Raw genomic sequence first — 12,405 nt, 5'->3', positions numbered from 1 at the left:
CTAGACTATAGACTAGACTATAGACTAGACTATAGACTAGACTATAGACTAGACTATAGACTAGACTATAGACTAGACTATAGACTAGACTAGAGACTAGACTAAAGATTAGACTATAGACTAGACTAAAGATTAGACTATAGACTAGACTATAGACTATACCCTAGACTATAAACTAGATTATAGACCATACTTTAGACTAGACTACAATCTAGACTGTAGACTAGACTATAGACTACGCTGTAGAATAGACTATAGTTTAAACTGGGCTATAGACTCTACTTTAGATTAGACTATAAGCTAAACTATAGATTAGACTATGAACTAGACTATAGACAAGACAATACTTTAGGCTACAGAATTGACTATACACTAGACTATATTATAGACTAGACTAAAGAGTACATGTTTTTCCTAAACCCGGATACAATTCCTGTCAAATATTTTTTAACTTCTCAGACAAGAATGAAAGTTTTGTGACAACAAAACAAAAAACTATTATTGAAAAGCCATTCCATTCCAAGAAGTTATAGAAAAAAGAAAGTGAAATAATTGATAAAACTATTCACTTAATATCTAATACAATCATATAATAGAGTAAGTTAGAGTACAACAATCAAATTGGCCCGGTTGGTCTCCTTGTCTTAATTGAAATCAAATTTAAACTTAAACTTTCTTGAAACCTTTTTAAAATTGTTTTTCTAACAATTAACTGTAGTTTTTTTTAATTTCTTCTATTTCTAATGAATTGACAGCAACAGTATTTAATTCTTGACATGTTTAGAAACTAATTACCAGATGGTTAATAATGTTCAAAAAAGTAAACTCATCACGAGTTATATTGTAATACCTATTTTTCAACTAGAGGTTGTCATTTTATTACTCTCTGGTATTGGTCTACTGGTTTTTCAACAATATCATTTAAAGTTGTACAGAGTATGCGCAGAGTTGATATATGTATTATAAAGTACACACTCACGTTGATAATAATGATGATAGTGTTGAATTGTTCAACATGTTTTTGGTCTATTTGAAATTACTTTAAAATGACATTTGCTTGTCAAAACGTATTGCTTGCTTCTTCTCTGGTTTATTTTTTATTACTCTACGTATGGAATGTGTAAAAAATATTTATGGTTTCAGTTTTGTAGGCCTAAACATATTTTATGTGTATGATCGTGGTTAAGGCAGTAAATTTTTTTTCAAAAAAAAGAAGACGTTACAAAAAATTGAGGTTAGATATTGTAAGTGAAATGAGGAATTACATTGTTTTCATGTAACAGAAAAACGATAAAAAATAAATTTAAAATTCATCACAATCAACAACGCAGTGCGACGTAAAGATTTTAATCAAACTACAATTTAATTTTTATCGCAGAAGAAAAACATATTATTTAAAATGGTAAAATAATCAAAATTAGTTTAATTTTTTTGGAAAGTGTTATTACTAGGAAATGTTTAAGTAAAAGTATTGTAATTTCGTAATATCGATCGATTGTTTGAGTTTATTAGAAAATTAAATTTCTTTTGATACGAAACACATTTTTACATGACTTTCTAGCATGAAATTTTACGTGTATAACAGAAATTAATTAAATAGTCTAGACTATAGTCTAGTCTACAGTCTAGTCTATAGTCTAGTTTATAGTCTAGTCTATAGTCTAGTCTATAGTCTAGTCTATAGTCTAGTCTATAGTCTAGTCTATAGTCTAGTCTATAGTCTAGTCTATAGTCTAGTCTATAGTCTAGTCTTTAGTCTAGTCTATAGTCCATTCTATAGTCTATATTCTAGTCTAGTCATAACTTTAACAATAATTCTATGGTGGCGGTTCAAGTGTCTAAATTTGAATTGTTGAATTAGAAACAGCCCCTGCCAAAAGACATAAACAACATGATGTTTATTAAAAATTTATTAATAATATATCTTAAACAAAATTAAGAAAACAACACCTAAAATTAACAACAGTTTTAATAAACAAGTATAATTTTTAAGAAAAAAAAAATACACTTGAAACTGACAAGATATTTTGTTTGTTTGCTACAAAAAAAACTAGTTTTCAAATCAATCAAATTAGTTCTGAAAAAATCCTACATAGTTCAATAAACCATTAATAAATAAATAATAACAACAAAATATTTTACACAAAAAATAAACTTAAAAAAAAACGATTAAAGGTCATGATTAAAGATCAGAAAAATTGTAAAAGAATAAAAACAAAAATTATAGAAAAAACAGAAACAATTAAATTTTTGCTTCAGATTCTAAAGCAGTAGGTTTAGTATTAGTAGCTCAACAATTATAACAATTTAACTGATAGATCAAGGTTTTTGAAATTGAAATGTAATAAAAAAGGTTTTAAGTTGGTGGAACAATAGCAATCGAACACAGTTATAGTATTAAACGAACAATAATTAACAGTCGTTTGGCCTTTACAATTAAAGATTGAAATCTATTTAATTTTCTTTGAAGAATCTGCTCAAGTGTAAAGAAAATTAATTGGAGCACAAGTAATTTGGGAACCTAAACCCATAAACCATCTAACACAATAATCTTCAACAAATTAGGTCAAAATCACTTTCCCTTAAATATGTTTCTTTCTTTATTTTTAAAAATGAAATTTCTGCTTCAATTCTTTTGGAAAATCTGTAATTTATAATTAAAAACTTTTCTTTTTATTTATTTAAACAAAATAATTGTTAAATTCTTCACGCTTAATTTAAGTTTAACAAAAAAATGTTAAGGTTAAAATCTAGAGCAGTGACCATCCACTGCGTATGACATTCATAAATTTTAAAAGAATAACAGCTGTTGTTTAAAATTAACTGTTAATAATATTCTTTATATATATATATTTTTTTGTTAACAATAAAGACGTGCTTTTAAGATTTCTGAAAATTTATTGAAAGATTTTTAAAAAAAAAAAAAACTTGGTTTAAAGCTTTTATAATAATCAATTTATTTGTGCGTCTAGGTCAAAATTTATTTAATAAAGAAAATATTAAATAAATAAAATATTATAGAATATAATAAATATCAATATTGATATCATTGTTATGTTCTGATCTTTAAAAATTTATAATGGAGGTCATGTATAGTGTATAGTTTTGTCAATAGTAAGTGTAGACTAATCTTTCGTATAGTCTGGACAAAAACCTTGAATATTATCTAAACTATAGTCTAGTCTTTAGTCTAGTTTGTAATCTGCTCTAAAGTCTGGACTATAACGGAAACTAAGGTCTGGACTATGACCGAAACCAAGGTGTGTACCATAGCCTATAAACTGCACTATTGTCTGGATTAAAGTCTAGTTTATAGACTCGACTATTCTATAGCCTAGTCTATAGTCAAGTTTATATTCTAGTCTATAGTCTAGTCCATAGTCTATTCCATAGTCTACAGTCTAGTCTATAGTCTAGTCTACAGTCTAGTCCATAGTCTAGTCTATAGTCTAGTCTATAGTCTAGTCTATAGTCTAGTCTATAGTCTAGTCTATAGTCTAGTCTATAGTCTAGTCTATAGTCTATAGTCTAGTCTATAGTCTAGTCTATAGTCTAGTTTATAGTCTAGTCTATAGTCTAGTCTATAGTCTAGTCTATAGCCTATTCTACAGTCTAGTCTATAGTCTAGTCTATAGTCTAGTCTATAGTCAAGTCTATTGTTTAGTCTATAGTCGGGTTTTTTACCTGTTGCTCCACTTTATATTAACATTCTGAAGGCCTTTTTGTTGATTTAAAAAAATGTGTGTAAATTAAATAAATTCAAATTAGATTAAACTAACATTGAATTAATTGTTAGATTACTAAAAACGAGGAATAAGAAGAAGACAAAAAATTTCAATAAATTTAACCTAAATAAACTGAGGCATTTAAATTTTCTTTGTTTTCAGGTGTTATCTGAACAAATAGTAGAAAAAAAATATGTCATAAACATACAAAATTTAACAGCAGCAACAACAAAAAGTCGACATAAAATTCCCTTTAAAATAATTAAATAAAAAAATTGTTTAACTTAAAAAAGAGATTAATTTTTTAAATCATTTACAATTGTTTTAAATATTTGTATGTATATGTAAAGTGAAGAAAAAAAAAACAAGTTAAAATAATTACATTTAACAATATAAATGAAGTAAATTTACAGTTTTGTAAAATAGCGGTTTCGTATTAATGCAAACGTTGTTCACATTATGCATTTTAGTTGTTGTTTTTGAAGTGATTTTAATGGTCATAAAACTTGACACTTTTGTCACTGTGACAGAGCGCGCAACATTTAAATATTTCAAATGTCTTGTTTTATGAGAATAAATATGTCGAATTACCTTCCCTTCTCTCCTTTGTAAGTTGTTGTGTTAGGTAAATTTGAAGTGACCTTGTTTTTGTTGTTTTAAAAAGTGTGTTGTCAATTGTAATAAATAGTTGAGGTTTTATGATTTTAACAATTATTTTGAATGGTTGGTTTTTCTTAAGAGAAAGAAAGAAAAAACATTACAAATTAGTTTGAATCATTGCAATTTGATTTGATTTAAATGACAAAATAGCACGTAATATTAGTAAAGAGGTTTTTGTTTAGAGCTAAAGTTTTCTTAGTTTAAGAAAAACGCAGTAGATTCTTTTCCTTAGATTTCATAGTCAAATCGTGATTTCATTTACAAACACGATTTTAATTAGTTTTAAAGAATTTCAAAAATGTCAACTATTTAAAACTTTTATAGAATATAAAACTTTAACAGAAATGATCTATATTTGATAAAATTTTTATAAAATCCAAAAACCAACACAAAATCGTGTGTGACCCATTTTAAGCTCAAATAACAGACATCAAACCTACAAAAACAAAAACTCATAATCGTTTGGTCAAAAACCCCAAAAACACTTTAAATGTCAGTTAAACTTAAAACGTGCCTTAACTAATAATTATAATCATATAAATATTGGTTTCAACCACTAAAGGGGTTTTCAATTATAACAAAAACAATACGTCAAAAAAATAAAATAAAATAATAAAATAAAATAAAAATTAAACTAAATAAAAATACAAAAAAAAAAATGTGCTGAGCATACATAATAATAACATTTCATTAATAAATTACAAAATAATACAAAATAAACCAACATAAAATTATAAACAAATTAAACTAATAAATCTAGACATTAGTCTCAACATTATCCTATAATATAGTTTACACTAAACTGTCTGTTCTATAGATTACTCTAAAGTCTCGATCGTTCTTTAACCACAATTGTAGATCACTTGGGGACAGATCGCCTTATAAAACTTTAAACCACTATTGAACATACATGGATCTATAGTCTAAACTTTAGATCAGTGTAAAGTCGTTAGAGTCTTGACAATATATCATTCTATAGTATTGACTATAGATCACTCTATAGTCTTGACTATACATCACTCTATAGTCTTGACTATAGATCACTCTATATTCTTGACTATAGATCACTCTATAGTCTTGACTGTAGTCTTGACTATAGATCACTCTATAGTCTTGACTATAGATCACTCTATAGTCTTGACTATAGATCACTCTATAGTCTTGACTATAGATCACTCTATAGTCTTGACTATAGATCACGCTATAGTCTTGTAAATAGAGCACTTTATAGTCTTACCTACAGAACACTCTATCATCCCGACTATCTATAGTCACTAAATTGAGTCTTAACTATTTAGTTATAATTAGTTACACATATTCTTAACTTTCTTAACCTCAAAAATATTTTCATTAAATCATGAAAATTATGCAAAAACATGAAGTTTTGCTGTGAAAAAAAGCTTCTTTCTAAAACAATCCATAAAAGATTTCAACAAAGATTAGAAAATTTTCATGGACAACAGCAAACAAAAATCTTAAGCGAAAGTGTATTTTTTTGACTTATTGGCGTGCTTTTTTTTTGAATTTTATTTTTAACTACTAAACGGAAACGCTACAAAATAAAACACGCACTCTTATGCCTAAACACTCTCACTGGGAAAATGAGTTAAGACAATTTCTACTTCCTGCTTAACAATAATAATAAAAATTATAAATAAATAAAAAAATGTATAAGAAAGCTAACAATGAAAAAACCTAAATAAAGACATGTTAGAATAGAAATAAAAATATTTGTGTTAATTACTAAATAATTTTAAACAAGAGAAAGTAAATATTATAAGAACAATAAACGGGGATTTCCCGTGTATTTCGAAGACAAAGGAAGTACATAAAAATTAAAAAAAAATTAATAACTAAAAAGAAATACAGTCAATACTATAGAGTGAGCTATAGTTAAGACTTTAGAGTGAAAAATTGCCAAAACTATAGATTGATCTATTGTTAAGACTATAGATTGATCTATAGTAAAGAGTATAGGTTGATCTATTGCCAAGACTATAGATTGATCTATAGTAAAGAGTATAGGTTGATCTATAGCCAAGATTATAAATTGATCTATAGTCAAGACTATAGATTGACCTATAGTCAAGACTATAGATTGACCTATAGTCAAGACTATATATTGATCTATAGTCAAGACTATAGATTGATCTATAGTCAAGACTGTAGATTGATCTATAGTCAAGACTATCGACTATACTTTACATCTATAGTTAAGACTATAGACTAATCTATAGTCAGGACTGTAGATTGATCTACAGTCAAGACTATAGATTGATCTATAGTCAAGACTTTAGATTGATCTACAGTCAAGACTATGGATTGATCTATAGTCAAGACTGTAGATTGATCTGTAGTCAAAACTATAGATTGATCTATAGTCAAGCCTATAGATTGATCTATAGTAAAGGCTATAGATTGATCTATAGTCAAGAATATAGAGTGATCTATAGTCAAGTCTATAGAGAGATCTATAGAGAGATCTATAGTCAAGACTACAGAGTGATCTATAGTCAAGACTATAGAGTGATCTGTAGTCTAGACTATAGAGTGATTTATAGTCAAGACTATAGAGTGATCTATAGTCAATACTAAAGATTGATCTATAGTCAAGACTATAGATTGATCTATATTCAAGACTATAGATTGATCTATAGTCAAGACTATAGATTGGTCTATAGTCAAGACTATAGATTGATCTATAGTCTTGACTATAGATTGATCTATAGTCAAGACTATAGATTGATCTATAGTCTTGACTATAGATTGATCTATAGTCAAGACTATAGATTGATCTATATTCAAGACTATAGATTGATCTATAGTCAAGGCTATAGATTGATCTATAGTCAAGACTATAGAGTGATTTATAGTCAAGACTATAGAGTGGTCTATAGTCAAGACTATAGAGTGATCTATAGTCAAAACTATAAAGTGATCTATAGTCAAAACTATAAAGTGATCTATAGTCAAAACTATAAAGTGATCTATAGTCAAGATCTTTAGTTAAGACTATGGAGTGGAGTAGAAAGGATCTTTAGATCTGGACTGATATAAACTAGACTTTAGCTTTAAGAGTTAATTGTTTTTTAAACTTTCTGAAATGCTAAGAGTTTAATTTTTTACTAAATTTCAAATGAAATTAAATTGACATTTAAAAAATCAATCGATTTTTTTGCTATTCTCTTTATTAATTTCATAAAAACCTGATACTTAATGAATGAGAATAAGCAATAATTAATTATGTTTGTTAAATTAAGAAAAAAAACATAATACTTTTAAAGCGTTTTGCAGTGATTGTTTTTAGTGTATTTGCCGCCATTAATGAATTGGCATAAAAATAAATTAAATTTAAAATAGCGGTGATTTAAAGTACATATAGACAAGCAGCAAAAAAAAATGCAATACAAATTATTTCAAGGAGCGCCTTAGACTATAATTATTCTTAGAGTCTTATAGAAAAAAAGAGTGAAAAGAAACCATTGTAAATATTTAGTCTATTGGCGCCACTTAAGGTTTTTAAACGATTTTTTTGTTTTAAGCTTTTAGAAGGCGACTTGTGTTTTTAGTTGCTAACAGTTTTTTACAGTTTTCTCTCTGTTAGTTGCTGATTTCTGTTAAGCTGTTATGCAAAAACTGCCCTTAACAGAGAATTTGAAAAAACACATTTTTGCATTTTTTTTCTTTAGTTCTCTAGTCTTTGCCTCTTAAATCCCATCAATCATTACAACCTTTTAAAAATATTCATACTAATGGGATTTCAAAGTTCAAATAAACATGTTTTTGCTATTGCCAGAAGACGCGTGCCCATCATATGTTTTATAAATTTATAAAAATCCCGCCCTAAGGGGATTTTTTTTTGTTTAACTAAATAACACAAGAATTTCTGCAAAATTAACAAAATAAAATCTAGAAATAATCCCATTATCTAATAGGCTAAGCAGCAAAAGCCTTTATGTTTGCTGTTACCTGCATTTGGTTATTTGTGTTGTAGGTAAATTTTGGGGATTTTCATTGATTATTTTTGGTTAGAAAGGGAAATTTTGCATTATTTTCTTTAAAATTTAAAATTTTTTGGGAATTGAAGGAAATTATAAGAAAATTCCTATTGGCTGGGAAAAACTTCTCAGGTTTATTGACATATTTTAAGAGAAAATTCCTTAAATTTGGGAGTTTTAATGAAAACTGGGGAAAAGAAATTTTTTTCAAGGAATTTGTTAAAATTTGCTATTTATGTAGAAAAAAATTAAAGAGAATCTTTAAAATATTAAATTTAAGCAAAAAAACTGCAAATTTTTGTAAAACCCCATATAATGGGATTTTGGTAATTTATGAAAATATTGTTGGGAATTTAGAAAAATGCAAGAAAATAACTTAAAACTTAAAGGAAATTATATAAAAAAGTCATATTTAAGAAAAAATATTATTAATTTCTAAAAAACCCAAAATGGGATTTAAGCGATTTTTGAAAAAATTTTTGGGAATTTAATAAAATTACAAGAAATGACATAAAATAAACAAAATGTAAGCAATATGGTCTGAGAAACACAAAAGCGAAGAATTTTTAACAAAAATTCATAAGTTGTTTTTATTCTAAAATTTATGGGATTTTGGTAATTTTCTAGAATTTTTTTAGGAATTCAAGAAAAATGCTAAAAAAACATAAAAATTAAAGAAAATTACCTAAAACATAATATATAAACATAAAATTATTGTTTTCTCTCTAAAAAAAAACAAATTCAAAAAAAAGGGATTTAAGCGATTTTTGACAAAATTTTTGGGAATTTAATAATATTTATGATAAATTGCAATAAAATTTGGACTTAAAATCACAAAAGCATTTTTTTTTATAAAAAAAATTTTGAAATTAGGTCTTAAGAATTATTTAGGAGATTTTGGTAATTAATGGAAAATTTTTGGGAATTTTGTTAATTAATTGAACATTTTTGGAAATTTTGGTAAATAATTGAAAATTCTGGGCAGATTTTCCCCAAAATAATTAAAATCCATTAAAACTTAAAGAAAATTGTTTAAAAAATTTGCTTTGCTTTTTTAAAACATGATTTTGGCAAAAAATTTGTAAAAAGGGATTTTGGCGATTTTTAAATTTTTTGTGGGGAATTTAGCCAAATGCTAGAAATTTGCTCAAAACTTAAAACGAACAAAATTCAAAAAGTTACATTTAATTTAAAATTGTTAATTTCTAAGAAAATGCGCAAAAAAATGGGATTTTGGCGATTTATTGAAAATTTTCTGGGGAAATTAAGAAAAATGCTGGAAAATTATCTAAAACTTAAATAAAAACATATGAAATGTATTTTTCTTTCGTGAAAATGTAGATTTTTTTTAAAAATTTGTTTGTAAATGGACAAAACTTAAAAGTGGGATTTTGGCGATTTTTAAAAGTTTTTAGGAATTTTACAAATTTTTGCTAAAATTATTAAATAATTAACAAAACCAAGTAATAAGCATATAAGACCTTAAAATTTATAACTTTTGGAGGAAAAAAAAATAAGTTTGCTGGTTTTTTTTTGGCGATTTTTTTAAAAAAAGTAGTTTTTTGGCGATTTTTTTAATGATTTTTACGAATTTTTAAAATTGTTGCTTAAAAAATTAAATTTGAAATAAAGCCAAGAACAACAAGTATATTAAACCCAGAAATTTTAAATTATAGAAAGAAAAAAATAAAGTGCTGCAATTTTGGCGTTTATAAGAAAAAGGAATTTTAGCGATTTTTTGCAATTCATTAGGAAATGTTTTTAATTTTTGCTAAAAGTTTTAAACTTTAAACAAAACAAAGGCATCAAAAATAAAATTGTTAATTTTGGGGAAAAGAATTTATAAAAAGGGATTTTGGCGATTTTTTGAAAATTTCTGGGAATTCTTCAAATTTGTTCCAAATTTGTATAAATCTAAGAAAAATTTAAATAAAACAAACTTTTAGTTGTATTAAAGCATAAAACAGCTTTTTTTTTGTGGAATCAGATTGAAAATGGTATTTTGGCGATTTTTGTTTTAAAGAAATTTTAGAGCTTTTTTGAAAATTTTTAAGAAATTTGACAAATTTTTACTAAAAGTATAAACAAAAGAGATAAATCAATATACTGGGCCTTAAAAGTGTTCATTTTTGAAACAAATTTAAAAAAGGGGATTTTGGCGATTTTTTAAAAATTTCTAGGAATTCACCAAATTTTTTGCTAAATCTAAAAAACATTGAAACATAACAAACTTTTACTCATATTTAGACATAAAACTGCTCTCTTTGCTAAAAACAGATGAAAAATGGAATTTCGGCGATTTTTTTTAAAGAAATTTTAGCGCTTTTTTCAAATCTTTAAGAAATTTGCCAAATTTTTACTAAAAATATAAACAAAAGGAATAAATCTGTATGCTGGACTTTAAAATTGTTCATTTTGGGGGTGAAAATTAATAAAGGGATTTTGGCGTTTTTTTTAAAGAGTTTAAGCGATTTTTAAAAAAAAATCTTTAGCAAATTTGCAAAAATTTTTTTTTAAATTATAAACAACAGAAATATAATGGTATACAAGGCCAGTGAAGTGTTCATTTTGGGGGTGAAAATTAATAAAGGAATTTTGGCGATTTTTTAGAAATTTTTTAGGAATTTAGCAAATTTGTGCGAAAAGTATTAAATTTACAATAAATCAAAGAAATAAATAAGTTAAAGTATAAAATTGTACTTTTTTAAAAGGAAACAACAAAAACAACAAAAGGGATTTTGGCGATTTTGGAAATTTTTTTAGGAATTCAGCAAATTTTTACCAAAAGTATAAAATTGAAAATAAAAGAGAGAAATACGCTTATTATAGCATAAACGTGGTAATTTTTGGTTAAAAAGATGGGATTTAACGGATTCCCAGAATTCCTAAAACAACATTTATTATGTAACTCAGCCCTTTAAATTACAACAGACTTCTCTCTATCTTACCCTTAAAATCAGTTAAATTTTAACTTTCATTTAAGAATTTTTATAATATTTTTTTGCAGTTTTGTTGCTGTAGTTAAAAAAAGCTAGATTTTTTTCTCAATTAAAAATTTCATTTATTATTATTAAAGTTGTTGTTTTTAGTTTGTTTGTCAACCATTATCTCCAAAAGTCATCTGATACTTATGTGTTGTTTTAATATAATAAAAACAAACAAAAAGATTTGTTTTTAAGATTCTTAAAGACTAGTCTAGCTGAGTTGTGTTATCTTAAATAAAAGTATTTTAAGATTTTATGACCAAAAAAACATTTTAGATTTTCGTTTTTGTTTTTATATAAAATTTATTTTAAAAGAATTAAATGTCAACAAAAATGAGTAGAAAAGATAGAAAGAAACTTAGAAATCAACAACAAAACATTTGTTAAACAAGTAGTATTTTTGAATTGTCCAAAGAAAAATGTGTAAATGTATTCAAATTTCATATTAACTAAAATAAAACAAACTATTAGGGGTATTCAGTTACAGAAGCAATTTGTAAAAACTTTCTGTTTAACAAAAAAAATTATCTTAAATTTATTAAAAAAAAGGAATTTTTTATTAAATTTTCTCTTAATTATAATCCATTTTTTCTGTTTTAGAACATTTCAGTGCATACCCTTAATATTTTTCTCCACTTAGGCCTGGTTTATATATTTCTTCTTCTTCTTTTTATTACTATTATTTAAACAAGTGTTTATAAATGTAAATGTTTTTAAACAAAATATTTGTCTTTGTTGTCAAAAATAAGTCGTTAAACACAATAATACAACAAAGTGTTTTTGTATTGACGTTTTTTAAAATGGGTTTAATGGTCGGCAAAAGGTTACAAAACGAGCCATTTCGTTTCTAGGCTTAATTTTTTTTTAATTATATTTATAAAAACAGTTATTTTTCTGATTTTTTTCTACAGTTTAGTCTAATCTATAGTGTAGTCTATAGTTTAGTGTATAGTCTAGTCTATAGTCTAGTCTATAGTCTAGTCTATAGTCTAGTCTATAGTCTAGTCTATAGTCTAGTCTATAGTCTAGTCTATAGTC

At 25.6% G+C, this 12,405-nt stretch overlaps 1 protein-coding gene across 1 annotated transcript in view; it reads right to left on the bottom strand.

The window, feature by feature from the left end:
- Positions 1-12,405, bottom strand: part of LOC111683073 (putative uncharacterized protein DDB_G0282133) — a 68,463-nt gene that overhangs the window by 43,292 nt on the left and 12,766 nt on the right. The window lies entirely within an intron of this gene.

The sequence above is a fragment of the Lucilia cuprina genome, chromosome 2, assembly GCF_022045245.1.
Source record: "Lucilia cuprina isolate Lc7/37 chromosome 2, ASM2204524v1, whole genome shotgun sequence".
Classification (NCBI taxonomy): domain Eukaryota; kingdom Metazoa; phylum Arthropoda; class Insecta; order Diptera; family Calliphoridae; genus Lucilia; species Lucilia cuprina.
The sequence above is the reverse complement of the archived record's forward strand: the minus strand, read 5'-3'. Positions and strand labels throughout refer to the sequence as shown.